Genomic DNA, 20,151 nt, shown 5'->3' with positions numbered 1-20,151 from the left:
CTTCCCTTATTTGGATAATCCTGAACCGAAATTTGAGCAGAACCTCCTCCTCTTTCTCCTCTTTTCTTTATTCTGACAGAACCACCTCTACCGGATTCCTCTTCCTCTTTCTCCCCCTTTCCTTTCCTCCCTCTTTCTCTAAGGATTTTCTCTTCCCAAGGTATGAATTTTCGTAACTCCCCAAGCCCCTATTTATAGCAATTCTGGCTCCTCTACCCGGTACGGCCGTTCCAAAAAGCGGAACGCCCGTTCTGGGCTCGAAAAAGCTACGCAAATTTTTGAACTGGAACGGCCCGTTCCAAATACGGAACGGCCCGTTCCCAATTTCCAGCAGAACGGCCCGTACTCCTTTTGAAACGGCCTGTTCTCCCTTTAGAACGGCCCGTTTCACAATCAGAACGGCCCGTTCTCCTTGTCGGAACGGCCGTTCTGAGCCCGTTCTAACTCAAGATTTTTAGTTAAATTTTAAAGCTTGGAACGGCCCGTTTTGCTTTTGGAACGGCCCGTTCCAAGTTACCAAAACACCCTTCAAACTTTTTGAAAATTGCGAAAATGCCATCAATAATTACAATAATACCCCTATACCTTTATAAAATTCACGAAAATGCCATTTTAATAATAAATAATAATAATAAATAAATAAATAAGGTATTACAATTCTCCCCAACAACAAAAATTTTCGTCCTCGAAAATTCACTTACTTAGAAGAGATATGGGTACTGTTCGCTGAACTGACTTTCTACTTCCCAAGTTGCCTCACCCGTAGTTGCATCCCAAAGAATTTTCACCAATTTTATGGACTTGCCACGAAGCTCCTTCAACTTATGATCAATTATAGCTACCGGTTTCTTTTCATAAGTCAGATTCTCCTTCACCTGCACCTCATCCATCTCCACCACATGACTTGGGTCATGAACATACTTCCTCAGCTGGGACACATGAAATACATCGTGTAGGTTTGAAAGAGACGGTGGCAAAGCCAACCGATAAGCAACCGGACCCACACGCTGTATTATCTGATAGGGACCCACGAATCTTGGTGTTAACTTCCGAGTCTTCAGCGCTCTACCCACACCAGAAGTCGGAGTCACCTTCAGAAACACATGTTCCCTCTCAGCAAATTCTAAAGGCTTACGCCTTTTGTCAGCATATGATTTCTGCCTACTCTGAGCAGTCCTCATTTTCTCCTGAATCATCTTCACCTTCTCAGTAGTCTGTAGGATCAACTCCGGTCCCACAACCACTGACTCACCATCCTGATACCAGCACAGAGGAGTCCTACATCTCCTGCCATATAAGGCTTCAAACGGCGCCATCCCAATACTAGCATGGAAACTGTTGTTGTAAGTAAACTCCACAAGCGGTAATACTTCCTCCCAACTACCCAAGTGATCTAACATACAAGCCCTCAGCAGATCCTCCAAGGACTGGATTGTCCTCTCCGACTGACCATCCGTCTGTGGATGATAAGCAGAACTCAGCTTCAGCTTTGTGCCTAAAGCTCGGTGTAGACTCTGCCAGAATCTGGAAGTGAACCTCGGATCTCGGTCGGAAATAATACTGGAAGGCACCCCGTGCAACCGAACTATCTCCCTTATATACAACTGCGTCAGCTTCTCTAAGGACCACTTGATGTTGACAGGCAAGAAATGCGCACACTTGGTCAACCGATCAACAATCACCCAGATAGCATCACTATTCCTAGATGACCTAGGCAACCCCACGATGAAATCCATAGTAATGCTATCCCATTTCCACTCGGGAGTCTCAATCTGTTGCATTAACCCACTAGGCTTTTGATGTTCAACCTTTGCCTTCTGACAGGTTAAACAGGCCGCCACATACTCAGCTATCTCTCTCTTCATACCAGACCACCAGAAAGTCTTCTTGAGGTCTTGGTACATCTTAGTCATACCTGGATGTATGCTAAGTTTGCTCTTGTGACCTTCCTCTAGCACAACTCTCCTTAGCTCAGCATCCTGAGGTAGGCAAATCCTGCCTCTGAACCTTAAGATCCCATCCTCTCCCAGCTCAAAGCCTACAGCTTTATCGGTACCCAACATCCCAAGAAGCTTCACCAGTTCGGTGTCTTGCAACTGCTTAAGTCCAACTTGCCTCAAGAACTCATTAGTTATGGTAATTGCCCCACAACTAATGTGATCCTGAGCTAACTCCACACAGAGATTCAAATCTCTGAACTTCTCAACCAACTCCAGCTCTCTAATCATCATACTTGTCATGTGGATGGATTTCCTACTCAGCGCATCTGCCACCACATTGGCCTTGCCTGGATGATACATCAACTGAAAATCAAAATCCTTCAGAAACTCCATCCATCGCCTCTGTCTCATGTTCAGCTCCTTCTGATCAAACAGATACTTCAGACTTTTGTGATCACTGAAGACACTGAATCGAGCTCCATACAAGTAATGCCTCCAAGTCTTTAAGGCAAACACCACAGCTGCTAACTCCAGATCATGAGTGGGATAGTTCCTCTCATGAGTCTTCAGTTGCCTTGAAGCATACGCCACCACTTTCCCGTTTTGCATCAACACACACCCCAGACCCTGATGAGAAGCATCACAGTACACATCAAAAGGCTCACCAGAATTCGGTAACACCAACACAGGAGAAGTAGTCAACCTTCTCTTCAACTTCTCAAAGCTCCGTTCACAGGCATCTGTCCAAATAAACGGCTGCTCCTTCCTCGTCAACTGGGTCAGAGGCGCTACTATCCTAGAGAACCCTTCAATGAACCTCCGATAGTAACCCGCTAAGCCCACAAAGCTCCGTATATCCGTGACAGTCCTCGGGCGTTCCCACTGCAATACCGACTCCACCTTAGCCGGATCAACAGCAATCCCCTTAGCTGAAATCACGTGGCCCAAGAACTTCACCTCATCCAACCAGAACTCACATTTTGAAAGCTTAGCATACAATTGCTTCGCTTTCAAAATCTCCAACACTGTCCTCAAGTGCTCTCCATGTTCCTCCGGGGTCCTTGAATAAACTAAGATATCATCAATAAACACTACCACGAATTTATCCAAGAACGGCCGGAAGATTCTGTTCATGTAGTCCATGAACACAGCGGGGGCGTTGGTCACACCGAACGGCATCACAACATATTCATAGTGACCATACCTAGTCCTGAAAGCAGTCTTCGGTATGTCACCCTCCTTCACCCTAATCTGGTGATATCCTGACCTCAAGTCAATCTTAGAAAACACCGTCGCGCCCCTCAATTGATCCATTAAGTCATCTATCCGGGGAAGTGGATATTTGTTCTTAATGGTCAATTTGTTCAGCTGCCTGTAATCAACACACAGTCGACTACCCCCATCCTTCTTCTTTACCAACAACACAGGAGCACCCCACGGCGAAACACTCGGTCGCACCAACTGCTTTTCCAATAAGTCCTCCAACTGATCTTTCAGCTCAGCCAGCTCAGCAGGAGCCATCCTATAGGGAGCTACTGACACTGGTCCCGCACTTGGAACCAGGTCAATGCTGAACTCCATCTCCCTAACAGGAGGCAACCCAGGCACCTCGTCAGGGAACACCTCGGCATACTCCTTCACCACATCGATACCAGCTAAGATCCTCTCGGTCTCCACACTCGTGGTAGCAAGCAGAAGACAGCACTCTGCCCCATCCCTCAGCAAGGACTCAGCTTGAATAGCTGAGATCAACAGCTCATCCTCCTCTTGAGGGAAGATTAACCGCCTATTGGCACAGTCTATAAGGATGCGATTGGCAGACAACCAATCCATCCCTAAGATTATGTCAATATCCACCAAAGGTAAACAAATCAAGTTCACCTTGTACTTCTTCTCATCCACCACAACTGGACAACCCACGCACAATTCAGAAGCAATCACAGAAGTAGAAGCGGGCGTCGACACAAGTAGTCTCAACCCCAACTCACACACAGGCACACCCAACAAAGCAGCACATGCATATGATATAAATGAATGCGTAGCACCAGAGTCAAATAGAATCATCACATCCTTACCAGCGGCCTTGCCCTTCCCCTTCACAAGATCAGAAGAAGTCGAAGCCTCAGCACCCGTCAAAGCAAATACCCTACCAGCAGTAGTAGGTCTGTCACCCCTCTGTGTATCAGCTCTCTGTGCACCACTCCTCTGAGTATCAGCCCTCTGTACATTACTCCTCTGAGTGCTCCTCTCTGGTCTATCCCCCGTAGGACAATTTGCCGATTCGTGGCCCATCTGATGACATCTGAAGCAACGGTTCTCCGTGTGCGGACAGTCCCTGATAAAGTGGGGCCCAGCACACCTGAAACATCTCAGAGTGGCACCTCCACTCTGTCTATCTCCACTAGCAGCACTGAAAGATTGCCTATAAACAGAACCCCCTCGCTGTGGTTGGGGCCTGTCATATGGTTTCCTCTGACTCTCACCCTTCTTGGACCCATATGGTCCCCCAATAGTCCTTACAGTACGGTTGCCACCTTCCAACTGTTCAACCACCTTCGCCTTCTCCACTAAGGCTGGGAACTCCGTGATGGCCATAGGCACCACCATCCTCTTCAGCTCATATCTCAATCCATCTGCAAATTTCCTGCATTTCCAAGCCTCAGGCATAACCTGCGAATAAAAACGGGCCAGGTGCTCGAATTTTATCGCATACTCAGAAACTGTCATCCCACCCTGATGCAGTCGCATAAATTCAACCTCCTTGGCGTGCCTTACACTGTCAGGAAAGTATTTCTCCATGAACACTGTCCTGAAACACTCCCAGTCAACGGTAACTCCTCTAGCAACAAGCATCTGATAGGTGCCTCTCCACCAATGCTCAGCCTCTCCCACAAGCATGTACACAGCATATGCTAACCTCTTCTCTGGAGGACATCCCAGTACGGTAAAGATCTTCTCTAATTCACGGATCCAGCGGTCAGCTACCTCTGAATCCCCATCTCCAGTAAACTGCGGAGGGTTACACTTTCGGAACTCAGCAAGATCCCGGCTCTCCTGTGACCCTGCAGGTCTTGCTGCACTAACTGCAGCTCTCTCAACCTCCATCCTAGCAAAATAGGTATTTTGTTGTTGCATAGCCATGGCCAACATCTCGAGGGCACGGGCTATCTGCTCATTTGTCCTAGTCATCTTCTACAAAGATAACAACTTCTTTAGTAAACAGTAACTAAGCCACACAAAATCAATAGCACAACAAATCACCACAACAATTTCAGTACAGCAGACATCACAACAAAACAACACAGCACAGAGCTAACACAGCAAAAAGCCTAAAGAAACTACCCCCAAAGAGTGTCCACTAGACTCTAACTGCTCTGATACCATTAAGTGTAACGACCCGGCTGGTCACTACACACGGTATAGCACACTAAAACACCAGACAGATAGAACAAGTATATAAATATAGGATCTAGAATATATAAATATACAAGATTCCAGTCTGACTAGAGTTAAAGTGTACCAAGGAAAATTACAACCAAATGCTACTATCCCAAGTAGCTACAAGCAAAATATCCACACAAGCAAATTAGCTCCAAAGTCCGCCGGAGACTCATCCCAAGACGCCCACCTATTTCTGCTCTGCTCCCATACATAGTATGATTATCGCAGTTCCAACCACATGGAAAACATGCAAGGGTAAGCTAGTATTCTTTAAAAATCAAAACATACTAGTAAAGGATTAGCAATGTAAATAAATTCATCGTTATAATTATCAACACATCTGCACAGCTTATATTGCTCAACAACATCAGCACCGTAATGCGGTTATATCAACACTGCTTAGTAGCAGCAACAGCACCACTCTAGTGGCTATAACAACACCGACTTAGCGGCAACAACAACACCACTCTAGTGGCTATAACAACACCGACTTAGCGGCAACAACAGCACCACTCTAGTGGCTATAACAACACCGACTTAGCGGCAACAACAGCACCACTCTAGTGGCTATAACAACACCGACTTAGCGGTAACAACAGCACCACTCTAGTGGCTATAACAACACCGACTTAGCAGTAACAACAGCACCACTCTAGTGGCTATAACAACACCGACTTAGCGGTAACAACAGCACCACTCTAGTGGCTATAATCAGCATACAGCTCAGCATTATATAGTACAACAAATCAGCATACAACACAGCTAAGTAGTATTCAACACAACTTACTACTCATAACTCAGTTCAACATCCTTATAGTACAATACTGTTAAAAATCAACATATAATTCAGCTCGACTCAACAACAAAATTTGACACAGTTCAAAAATATTCATTTATTATTAATCATAAAAAAATTAATAATTTCAAAAACTAACTTCCCTTACTTGGATAATCCTGAACCGAAATTTGAGCAGAACCTCCTCCTCTTTCTCCTCTTTTCTTTATTCTGACAGAACCACCTCTACCGGATTCCTCTTCCTCTTTCTCCCCCTTTCCTTTCCTCCCTCTTTCTCTAAGGATTTTCTCTTCCCAAGGTATGAATTTTCGTAACTCCCCAAGCCCCTATTTATAGCAATTCTGGCTCCTCTACCCGGTACGGCCGTTCCAAAAAGCGGAACGCCCGTTCTGGGCTCGAAAAAGCTACGCAAATTTTTGAACTGGAACGGCCCGTTCCAAATACGGAACGGCCCGTTCCCAATTTCCAGCAGAACGGCCCGTACTCCTTTTGAAACGGCCTGTTCTCCCTTTAGAACGGCCCGTTTCACAATCAGAACGGCCCGTTCTCCTTGTCGGAACGGCCGTTCTGAGCCCGTTCTAACTCAAGATTTTTAGTTAAATTTTAAAGCTTGGAACGGCCCGTTTTGCTTTTGGAACGGCCCGTTCCAAGTTACCAAAACACCCTTCAAACTTTTTGAAAATTGCGAAAATGCCATCAATAATTACAATAATACCCCTATACCTTTATAAAATTCACGAAAATGCCATTTTAATAATAAATAATAATAATAAATAAATAAATAAGGTATTACAGGAATGAATTATTTTTTATTTTTTTTATTGAAAGTGAACTTATACCCTTTTTTACACACTTGTGCCATATGCATGCTATGCCATGATGCTTTTATGCTAATGCTTAAAATGCAGATTGATTTTACTTTCAAGAAATTAATTTATGCGCATTAATTATTAGCATAGATTGTTAGTCTTTAGTTGTGTCGAATTCATTCTAGGTGTTGCTTTTTGAACCTGAGGCTTGTGCAGTTTAGCCCTTTTGCCTGTACCAGATATGATATGTTAGCCCTTAGATCAAGTGTACCTAGTCTCTATTCTAGGACACCTCCAACTTCTCCCTATAAGTGTTCACTATGCATATTTCATGTATTTCTCAACATTACCTTAATGCCATATAGGTCAAGAGAAAAGAAAGAAAGAGATATTTATATTTTTTGCAAAGGGTTTATTTAGAAAGGATTTTTTTCAAAATTTTTTTTTATAAGAATGGTTGGCCAAGGTAGGCTAAAGTTTAGGTTAATAAACAAGATGTGTCCATTGCAGGGAAGTTGTTGTTGTACTTAGCCTTTTCTTTTTTAGGAATCGAATGATGACTTGGGGTTATGTTTTGATTGAATGATCTCCTCTAAGTCACCTTTTGGTTTTCAACTCAGGTTGCTGCTTTAGTTTCCTGACTTTTGCCTAGGTTACTTGGGATAGGTTCCCTAGCGAACATTTTCCTTTTGATCCTTACTTTTGCCTAGGTTACCTTTTTTTGTTTGTGGGTTCTGTAGCAGACCTTGCCCTAATTTTTGCATAGCCCCTTTTTACTGGGTTTCCTATTGGGCATATGTTTTTGCAGCATTCATTTGAGATGTGGGATTCCCTCTTTGTTTAATTTTATTAAACCTCAATCATGTTTGAGTTATGCTTTCAAATTTTATTGTAAGGCTATCATCCGAATGACGTCCCAATTCCATACACGCTTTGTTTATTGCAGGTTATTTAATAAGGCTTAGAGTAAGTGTTTAAAGATAGAGAAAAGAAATGAGATAGAGAAAAAGTATACGCGTTCCCTTTTAATGTAGCTTGAGGGCTCGAGCATGTCTCGAGTTCGTGATTCGTACACAGAGAAAAAAACGAGAACGCCCCTTAGAGAGGTACAATACAATTGAGCCTTCTTTTGATGCCAACGTTTCAGAAGTTCTTATGCAAAGCAAGATGTCTCAACTTTTCCTCCCTTGAATCTTGTCGCCTTTAGGATTGTCTTGGAAGTAGCTTAGTTATTCCTTGAACATCTCTACCCATCCCTTGTCTTGGCTGGTACCCTCTTTGTGCCACTAAGCTTCCATTGTTCGAGACCCTGTCCTTATTAGCGACCCCTTAGAGTTTCCTCTGTCGTATCCACGTGAGATATGGTTAATAGCTTGTTGATGAGTAGTTCTTCCTTAGCTTGAATCTACTATCGACTTGCCATCCACCATGAGCTTGATGAGGAGAATACAACTTGCGCTTAATGCCTTCACAACTTTTTCTTAGGAGGCTACTATAGAATGATAGTGGAACTTGGAGTAGAACTTCCATGGAGTCTTGCTTCTTAAACGAGATGTTCGAGCTGCCTTTCAATTTTCAACTTGAGTAGACATTGCCTTTTTCTCTCTTTTTTTTTATCCCTAACTTTTGCATAAGATGTATCTTATTGGGATTTTTGGCTTATTTTACCCTAATTTTGCCTAGAACGCCCTTTGCCGATTTTTATTCTAGCGGTCTTTTAGCAATGCCTCTAATTATAATGATTTTTCCCTATCTTGGACTTATCTTGGTTATAAAGATCTATCCGCTCCATCTTGTGTTTTTGAGAAGTTCATCCTCCTCCTCAGGTTCTCACTACAAGAAAAATGCAAATTACTGATGGATAATTTCCGACAGATATAAATCCTTCAGAAAATTAATATTTTTGACGGTTTTACCGACGAAAAAAAATTCGTAGGAAAAGTTATATTACTGACGGATATAAATCTGTTAGCAAATTTATATTTTCGATGAATATATCCGTCAGTAATTTTTGACGAATACAAATCTGTCGAAAAATTTATATTTTCGATAGATATATCCATCGGCAATTTGTCGAAAATGTAAGAATTTTTGACAAAAATTGACAATCATATATTAAAAATGATCATCAATAAATTTATATATATATATATATAGAGAGAGAGAGAGAGAGACAGAGACAGAGAGAGAGAGAAAGAATCAAATGACGCACAAAGTAACTCTTAGTAAAGTTACTCTGCTCAATAACTCATGGTGTATGTTGAATTTCATCAATCCAATTATTAAATTAAAAATTATTAAATGTTACTAATAATTAATATAGAAAAAATTGATTAGCTTTGGGATAAATTATTTTCAAATAATATAGTTGAAAAATTAATTATTTTAAATTATTTAACTAGAATCATATTGACAATTTACTATAAGATCTTGATATTTTTGTATAACTAATATCTCGCTTTAAATTTGAAATGAAAATATTATGCTATAATTAGATAAGATTTTAAATTAGTATTTTATTAATGGTTTATAATTAGAAAATAAAACAAGGATAAATACTTTTTTTGAATTTTATATCTTAGATTTAAGATGAATAAATATATAAGTTAATTAATAATTTATTTAAAATGTTCAAATTTAATTTATAAAAATAATATTTTAAAAGAGAAGGATTATAATAACACCGATGTAACTTTTACTAAGTATTACATTGCTCAATAACTTTATATTAATTGAGAATTTTATAAATTCAACCATTAGATTGAAAGTTTTTAACTCTTAGATCATATATACAAAAATTTTATATTTAATTCAAGATGATTTGATACTTCATTCTTGTAAAACAAAATTGACGTAATATATACATTTCAAAATATACTAAAATATAAACACTTTGATTACCTTCAAGTTATTGTTCAATTTTAGCAAAATTTGATATAAACATATAAATTGATATGAACTTTCAATCTAACAATTGGATTTACAAAATTCACATTTAATATAAAGTTTTGATGTCTATGTGAACGCCTTATTAATGCATAAGTTTGCACTGTATGTTCTTTTTGTTCAAAACTTTCGTCTTAATGGCTCAAAATTTGCCCCAAAAAATTTTATTAATAAAATATTTTTTTGTCATAGTGGGCCTTTTGCAAACAGTGCTTATTAGATTTTAAGAAGGCCTGTTTCAACAGACATATCAAAGCAAGGGCCCAACTATAGTATTTTCAAAATCGATTTGGGTTTTTCTTTAGAGCGTAGATACTGTCTTATATTAGAGCATTCACTTTTCTTAAATTTCTATGCATGCTACTACCTAATCCTTTCATATCTAATAAAATAAAATGAATGGGAATTAATGAGTTAGTCTAAAATGCATGTCATGGTTTTTTTTTTGCCTAAACATTATTATGTTTTCATTGTCTAAAAAAGAAATGATGCATGACAAAGGCATGGATTTTTATTCATTTAAAAAAAAACTAACTATATGATGCTTAATGAGATGACTTAAGAATGTACAAACGGGTATTAATTCCTCTATTGTTTTTTTATATTATTATCTATTGTTTGCTTAGAATTCCAATTCACTCCTATTAAAACAAATAATTTGAATAAACAAATGCACACACATATGCTCAATCAACGTACACCCACGGACAATTACGTTCAAATCCATGGTCTATGGTCCCAGGGCTATATCTAGGAATTTTGAGGCCTTAGGCAAAAATTAAGACAGGGGCTATGTTAATATAACCTAATAATTTTTATGATATTTTTCTAGATTTTTGAGCTGCAAAATTATTTATTAAAATTTTACAATCAAGTAATTCTAACATCTCACTCTCAATAGATAATATAGCTAACTCATTCAATCTATCTTGTAGCATAGTTGATCTTAAATATGATTTAATCTATCTTGTTTCATATTCTAAAAATTATTCAAATCGACTCTCAATAGAAGAAATAGATTGATCTAATATATACAAAAAATAATCAATGCGAAAAGAATCTTCAGCAGAATGAGTTATCTCATCACTATCAATGTTATCAAAATGTTTTTTCCTATGAATCTTACGTTTTTCATTGAACTTAGGCTCTATATCCATTTCAATAGTCATTTCCTTGATGGATTCTAATGCAGATGCAAAACCATTTTTCCTATAATTTTTTTAAATAAGTTATAAGGTCTCTTAAGTTCTCTATAGCAACATCTATATTCATATCTTTAGATTGCATAATCTTACTTATAGAATTAACCGCAAAAAGTATATCATACCAAATATTCATTCCTAATAAAAATTCAAAATTCTCCATCTCATAAGTCGCTAAACACATGGCTTCACTCTTTATCTTAGGATCTTCACTAGTTTTCGATAATTGAACAAGTGCGTCCCTTATTTTTGGTGCTTGAAACTTTATGGCTTTAACGCTTTCAATTCTACATTCCCATCTTGTTTGAGATAGTGATTTAACTGAAAACTTAGATACATTTTCTTGTAAGATTTTCCACCGTTTGGTAGAAGAAGCAAACAAAGAATAAATACGTTGCAAAACTCCAAAAAAAGAAACAGCTCTAGCACATGAATTTTCCATATCACCTAGAACTAAATTCAAATTATGACAACTGCAAGGAGTATAATATGCTCTAGGGTTTATGTCCAACAATCTCTTTTGTACTCCTTGATTTTTACCTTTCATATTAGACCTGTTATCATACCCTTGCCCCCTAATATCATTAATATCAAGGTCATACTTTTTAATACATGAGTAAGTTCCTCAAAAAGACATTTTCCTAATTTATGGTTTTTGAAAAGGTTTGAAGGAGTCACCACCGATATTTTACTCAAAATATCGAAAAAGAAAAAGATTTTGAAATTACAATAAAGGCATTCATAGCCAGCATTGGGTTCAAGAGTCAGTTACGTTCAAGGAAGGTAGGCACCCTATAACGCCCTAAATCGGTACTCTGTGATGATATTAGCATAATAATAAATAATAATTTAAATATCTTATCCCCTTTTATTATTTAATAAAATATTTATTATCTACATGATTATTTATTTATTGCATATAAGAATTATAAATAAAATAAATAAAATAATAAAGAAATAAAAAAATAATAAATCAAATAATAATAAATAAAACAATAAATAAAATAATAAATAAAATAAATTAAAACAATAAATAAAAGAGAAGAATTTATAACCTCCGAAGCACCTTTAATAAGGGAATCTTCTCAACTGCGTGTGGGGCGCGTTTTGACAGTCTTTCGCTCTACAAAAGGCTCACTATCACTCAAAGATTTATATAAAGAGGGGGAAGCTATGCAGCTTGAGGTGCCCTAATCCCTTGGCTAGAGGGTTTCTTATATAGCCAACCAGGAGGCAGATACATAAGAGAGCTATCCGATGTGGGACTAAATTATATAAAAATATAATCTTTTTCTAGGCACCATGCAAGATCTCTAGAAAACTCATTAACCATCAGATCGTGATGGTTTTTTATGGTGTCCTCAAAGTATATTGGTCTTCAATTTCAACGGTTTGATTATTGAAATTAGGTATGTAGTGAGAGATACTATCATAACAAAAAATGTTGTCTTGTATAAGATTCTTGTTTTCCAGCTGCAATGCGAGGCTTCTAGAGAATTAATTAACCATTGGATCATGCTAACAATTTGATGATATCTTCTTAATATATTGATATTTAACTTCAATGGTTGGATCATCACAATTAAGTCTTTAGCGAGAGATATTATCAGAACAAAAACGCTGCCCAACGCAAAATTTTCTGGAAAGGGGAACAAGTCGTTCCAATATTGGGAACGACTCGTTCCAATTTGGAAATGGTTATTCAGTACCCCAAATTAGTTTTTTTTAGTTTTCTGGGCCTTCCGAGGCTATCTTGGCCCATTTAGGTGCTCTATTGGGCTCTTAGGGGCCGTACATGTTGCTCTTTCCAATTGCAGTGCGAGGTCTCTAGAGAATTTGTTAACCGTTGGATCATGATCAAATGTTGATTATACCTTCTAAATACATTGATCTTTAACTTTAACGGTCGGATTGTAAAAATTATATTTTTAACGAGATATATTATTAGAACAAAAACGCTGCCCAACTGTTGCCCCCTCAAAGGTTGTCTGTCTCGCTCTAGTAGACCTTTGTCCTTAGTTTGGGTACCTCAGATGAAATTGGGTATCTACATGGGGTAGCTTCATGCTTATTGAATTTATTCCCCATCGCTCCTCTTTTTTTTTTTGGCTTATAGCTTAAAATCCTTCTCTTGTCCCGCCTTTACCTTGGCCACATTACAAGCTAAATAAGTCATTTTGATCTTTAATTGCATGTGTTTCAAGTTGTGAAAATTAGAGGCTTGTCAAAGTTTGGATGTGCTAGTTTTCGTGATGTGTTTGAGTGTAAATACAATCCTAAACACTTGAGAGTTAAGAGTTATTTACCATCTTGTGAGGTTCTATCATTTTTGAATCATTCTTTAATTTGACTTCTTTTCTTGCTTATTTTTAATGTCATTTTTGTCTCATAAATTGTTTGTAGCCTTTATTCTAGGAATTACTGTACACTTTCTCTTTTTCTATGCATTGGAAATTCATTAAAAAGTGTTGAAATTTTGTATTTACTTTCTTTTGAGTTTTAGGTTTATTAGTGAGTTTTGCACCGGAGTGCAATAGAATAAGTGTGGGGTATTTGATAGACCAATTTTTGTATATCTTTTTAAGTATTATTTCTGGTTTATTTGACTTTTATTAGTATCATATTGTGATATATTATCTTTGATTTTGTCCTAGTGAATCATTTTGGTCTTAGTTGTAAATTTTAGTTAATTTTCATAAGTTTTTCTTATTTTGACATTGTTTCATGTGCATTTCATATCTAGAGCTCCCAACATCGAACTTGGACGTTCTTAGTATCCTTGGAAAAACAAGAGAGAGTTCTACAAATTTTTTGTTGGGAGAAAAGGCCACTTTGAATGTTAAATGACCCAAAAATGCATTGCAAAGTTACGGCCGTACACAATATTTTCTTTTTATTTTTAAATTGTAATGTTAGGATTTGTTCAATGATGCAATTAGTTGATTTAGTGGGTCGAGCCTTGCAAATATTATAATCAAGCCCACTATATTTCTCTATTAATAAGTGTTGTGAGACTAGTTATGTACATTTTACATTCATTTTTCAGGTTTTAGAGTTGCTTCCTCTATAAGTCTCTCTAAATTCTCTTTATCTATATTTTGTCTCTTTCTTACACAAGTTGGATTTTTGCAACATGATTATGATGTGTGACTAGTTCGTTAATTGATTCTAGGTTTCAAGAACTATAGTAAAATTCGAGTTCTCAATCTTTTTGTCGAACGAATTCTCTATTTCTCTTCTTCTCCTTTTTGATTTAGGTTTAATTTTGTTTTACATGATTGTAAATTTCATTTTTGATCTAGAACAGAGACTGAAGATTAATTTTAGATCTAAATTTAGATTTAGATTTAGACCTAAAATAACCTAAATCACCTAATTCAACTATTCAGTGTTCTTGAATTTTATTAAAATTGTGAGTTCGCGAGTTTCAAGTTTTGATGGAACTCATAAATCTAGATCTAGATGTACGTTTTTTATTATGTTCGTGTTGAATTAGGTTGATTGAGAATTCAGATTTGTTGTTGAATTATGAAAATTTTATCGTACGAATTGAAACCCTGAATTGATATTTCTCAGGTTGAATTTTTTATTATTAATTCTCTGTTTGTTGATTGAATATTGTTCAAATATTAATAATCTCTTTCCTAATTGAATGATAAAATACGAATTTAATGTGCTTGTGTCTTTGTGAAGAATGACCTAGATTATTTCCTATATTACAAATTTTTAGGGGAAATCTAGTTTTCTTTTGATAGTGTTTAAAAATTACAAAACTGCAGCATTTAGCCTAAATCTAATAGTTTGACATTCGCTCATTAACTTCATCATAACTTGAGTTCTAGACATTTCTTTTTGGGTGATTCCAATGCCATTGAAAAGCTAACATTCATAGATACAACTTTTATGAAGATCACAAAACCTAATTCTGACTTTATCATGCCCACTGCAACATTTTTTGCACCAGGTGCAGAGAGGTTAAAACCCTTCAGCAAGAATCTTAAATTGAAACAACGTCAAACAATGCCCATCGAGGCATATATGTGCCCAACACAAAGTAAACACATATCATTATGAATTATCACGTCTAGCGTCATAAGTTTATGCCTAGCATGAGATTAGTTCACAAAAAAACCTTTAAATGTGCAAAAACTACACGTTACGAAACTCAAACTTCAAAACTCCAAACCAAATGGTAAAATTATATATTAATGACTAAAACTACTCTATTATACCTTCAATTACTCAAATGCAATATCAATTTCACATATTCGTGCAATTAAAACCAATATTCACTATGCTATATAAATTAAGGGTTTCCTACTAGAACTATAGACACTCATAGATTCACAAATAATCCAGTCAATTCACAAGTCATGACATATTTATAGCACAATTACCAATCACAACAAATCATATGGAACTCAAATTCACAAGTTATATATTAAAACAGAATTCACTACTAGAAAAGTACTATTCTACATCGCCAATTCTACATCGATTATAATAAAATCAATGTAAAGTTAACATGTCGTGGCATTTTTGTAATTAAATGAAAAACATAAACATATTTACACAGGTTCTAAAGAAAAACGATGTAAATATAAAGTGTTCTACATCGATTTTTTTACCGACCGATTTAGTATTGAAAGCCCAAATATTCTACATCGGTTTACTTCGTGACGAATGTAATATGGAAACATCCATTATAGACTTACATTATTATTCTCCTCACAATCTCATGAACCTAAAAACTCTCTTCAACATTCTCTTTGCCCTCATTGTGCACACAAACCCTTTTCGACATTCTCCTTACCTTCGTCATGCACCCAAACCCTCATTCTCTTTTCCCTCATCACGCACCCAAACCCTCATTATCCTTACCCTCATCACACACCCAAACCCGATTCGTCCTCCATCGTGCCAGATGCTTGGGCGACGAGCGAAAACCACCAATGAGATTCTCCATCGTATACAGCCAACGCTCGTCACCGACTGCAAGTGGATGGAGGTCGTCGATTACGTCTAGAGACTCATCCGAGGCAGCTAGTTGGTGGTTTGGCTAAGTTTGCTCTTGGTAATGGTTGGTTATCGGGGCAACTAAATGTGAAATAAAATGTAGTGTGATTGGTTGTGACTTTGGTTTTTCTGCTCTAATGATGTCATGGTGAAATCCTGAGGCCAAGTAAGGATGAACACTTCCAAACAATAGTTATTTGCTTTTTTACTGGAGATGGACTAGTGTTATCGTTAGTTTTTTGAATATTTTTATTTGCATTTTACAATTTTTTTGTTTTAATTATACATTTATTAAACCGATATATGAATGGGAAGATGAAGTAATGACATGATTCTTTCTATCTAATTGGGTATATCATTGCTGATGTTAATTTTTCTGTTACAAGTTTTTCCATGTGGGTCAATTCCATTTAAAACATATCTTCCAGATAGAGATATTGATTTGACCTCACTCAGTTGTCAAAACATTGAGGATAGCTTGGTATCAGATGTTCGTGTTGTACTTCATGGAGAGGAAGTCGATGAAGCTATTGAATATGAAGTAAAGGATGCTTGTTTCATTGATGCATAGGTTCTTTCCACTCATAATTGGTGCCTTATCAGAAATTGAATGCATCATAGTTTGAAAAATATTCTATGCCAATTGCCAAAGTAAATTAGAAATTAAAAGTAATGAGCCTAAAAAATGTTGAATATGCATTTTCTTTTATTTATATTATATTACATCCCATTTGTATCTGATATTAAGTAAATTATGTTCTTATAATTTTAGATTGATCGACTTGTTGCCTATTGAATTGCATTTTAATGTTATGTGGCTAGGTTGTATAATGGTATTATTTACCTAGTTTTAAAATGTTATCTTTCTTTTTTAAGGTTTTCTTTAATTGATCCTTTTAGGAAGGGGAGAATTCATATTAATGAACACATTGAGAAATAGCTATATTCCTCTTTTTCAAGGATATTTAAATGTGATATAATATATCAATATGAATAATTACACATGAAGTAGTTGATGCAGTACCAATATTAGATGTGGCTGTTGTTAAAGGCATTGGTACATAATTTGCTACAGTTCCGAATTCTGGTCTTGATGCTAATGTGGGCTCAAACCAAGTTGCTGAAATGGCTGATGGGATTAACACATGCTAACTCTACGATTGATGGTTTTCAGGATTCAGGTTTAACAAGGCCAATTAATTTGGCTAATACCATTAATACAGATGAAATAATTGCACCAGAAGTGGTAGCTAATGAGAGAAAAGTTGCTACTCAATATGGCCAAACCAGAAATAATCTAGTCGGTGCTGACATGGATCACGTTGTGACTGATCAGTTTGCCTCCAATAAAGTTGCAGCACCAAGTGAAGTTTTGATTATTTTGTAATAGAACTTTGATTTGGTTGTTGTTGACTCTGATAATAAATTTACAAATATTTAGAAGAAGGATTAGTTGTACAATAATACAGCTCTAGAAAAAGAAAAAGACACTTATTTAGAAGAGGAACAAAATAACATTGATCCCCCTTTATATCACATTTAAATTCTTTTTTTTTTTTTTTGGCTTGTTCATGTTGTAGATGTTGAAGATTTCTACAACCAATGTGATACTGGTAAGTTACATTGATTTTAAGTTTGTATTATTTCTTTTAGTGGTTTGCAATTATTGTCCCTTAAGTGACCTCTTTTTGTATTTCAATTGATCATGACACTTTACTATCCTCTATCATCCATGGTAGATAATTAGTGTTAAACAACTCAAATGCTCTGCACATACTTGCACATCCCACACACGTATCTGCATGCCTTTCTTACTCTAACAAACGTGATTCTCTTCCTTCTCAACAAACTACATGCAATGGAGATTGACTACAATAGGAATCATTTCATTTTATTGTAACCATTTTCTTTTCTATATATTAATAGTCTCACATATCACACTTGTAATCCATGAGTTAATAGTACAATTCAATACAGTTTTATCTTTTCTCTCCTTTTTTAGTCATGCACATATTAATTTTCTTTCTTTTTATAGTTATTTTATTTTGCACGAGTTTAACATATCAGTTATTTTATTCTTTCAGAGAAGGAGAATTTGTTCTTATATGGATTACCTAATGAGCACTGGGAAGTAAATTTGTTCTGGGCATTAACTTTGCTAAGGATGGCATGCAGGAAAAAGACTGGTTATCTTTAGTTGTTGTTCATAGTGACACATGGTTACTTGACCTTGCCTTTTATTTTGGAGCCAAATTTGGATTTGGTAAAACTTACAAGTATATTTTACATTGAGCATAACTCTTATATTCATGTCATACTTGTCTAATTTATCACATTGGTTCAGTCAAGTTTGTGACTTTGCATTGGATTAATTTTACTTTTTTTTCCTGGTTAAGTATGAGTTTTCTTTTTGCTCAGGTAATTGTGTACCATAAACATCTGATTTTGATTGGCGGTGTGGTATCAATATCATTCCCATTTGCAAATTCGATTACACATTTGGATAAGCTTTATATATATATATATCAAATTTGCACTACTTTCCTTATTATATTTGGATTTCCATTTTATTTTTATGGTTATGCTGCTACTAGGTGTCATCAATATTTATTAGTTTCATTAAAATTTATACATAAGCATGTATATTATAATTTGTTTGTGTGATTTTTATTGTAATTTGGTGGTCAAGTTACTCTTGATGCACAATATTTGTCCATTATATTTATATATGAAAAATCTGTCTAAGATTTATATATATGTTCATTATAGGTAATTAGAAAGAATCTAAAAACAAGTATGATTTAAAAAAAAAATGCAATTTACATCGATTTTCCTGAGAATCGATGTAAATTTATGCATAAATCTACATCAATTTTCGTGGGAACTGATATAAATTTATACATCGATTCTCGAGAAAATTGATGTAGATTTATACATAATCTACATCAGTTCTAAAACTAATGTAGAAGGGTATAGATTTTCTAAGTTACTCTATTCTACATCAGTTTTAGAACTGATGTAGATGACTTTGCAGAACCAATATAAAATATGCATCCTGAGTGGTGATTTCTCTTATAGAGCACCAAGTGGGGACATAAATTGCAAAAAAAAAATTACTTGGGGACAAAATTTACTAGAAATCAAAAGTTTGGAGGCATAAAGAGCAATTAAACCTCCATTAGACATGCCATGTCATTAAGTTTATCCATGTCAGATATGTCATGTGAGCACTTTGTTAATATTTTGACACGTAATTAATGAAATAACACAATTGCAAAAATCTAAATGTTTGAGGACATAATTCATGACAAAGAAAACTTCATAACAAAATTTGTAAAATAATAAAATTTTAAGACACAAAGTGTAATTAAGCCATTTTTTTACCATTTAAGTTAAAGTTCAATTGAAAATAGACAAAGTATGTGATGATAATAAAGCCTAAAAAACATATAAAAAAAATTGTTAATATCAATAAGTTAGATATTTCAAAATTTTGTATATTTATATCACTATTCTTAAAGTATTATTGTAATAAGTAAACAAAAATATAATTCAGACAAATAGATAAAATAGAACTATAGATGTACAATTTAAAAGTATTCCACACTTTTTTTTTTAGAACTCCCGCTAATTTACTTTTTAAATAAAATTTGGATGAAGACTTAAAAGGAAAGATTATGGTCTAAAAGTACGATGGATCATCATGTATATAGAATTTAAAAAGCTTCTCATACTTTGTAGGCTCCACTAATTAATTAATTATTACATAAGTGGGCATAGACTTAGTAGAATGGCCTACGGTTCAAGTCAAAGAAGATAGAGACCTAAACAAGCTGGACAATATGGAGTGTCCTAAGGTTCAAGATGAAAATATGGGAGACTTTGACATGCATGGATATGATGGAGTGGCTTACGGTTGAAGTTAAAAAATAAATAATAAAAAAAAAAAAAAAAAAAAAAAAAATAGAGCACGTTTATATGGATCTAGTGGAGTGATCTTC

At 35.8% G+C, this 20,151-nt stretch overlaps 1 long non-coding RNA gene across 1 annotated transcript; it reads left to right on the top strand.

Moving 5' to 3' along the window:
- Positions 1–15,158: 15,158 nt before the first annotated feature.
- On the top strand, positions 15,159–20,114 carry LOC114916240 (uncharacterized). The gene is made up of 2 exons (XR_003804631.2): positions 15,159–17,763; positions 18,235–20,114. It is a non-coding gene; the product is annotated as an uncharacterized LOC114916240 (long non-coding RNA).
- Positions 20,115–20,151: the final 37 nt, after the last annotated feature.

This window comes from Cajanus cajan, chromosome 1 (genome assembly GCF_000230855.2).
Source record: "Cajanus cajan strain Asha chromosome 1, NIPB_CcT2T_4, whole genome shotgun sequence".
Taxonomy (NCBI): domain Eukaryota; kingdom Viridiplantae; phylum Streptophyta; class Magnoliopsida; order Fabales; family Fabaceae; genus Cajanus; species Cajanus cajan.
Note: the sequence above shows the minus strand (reverse complement) of the source record. Positions and strands in the feature narration are given on the sequence as shown.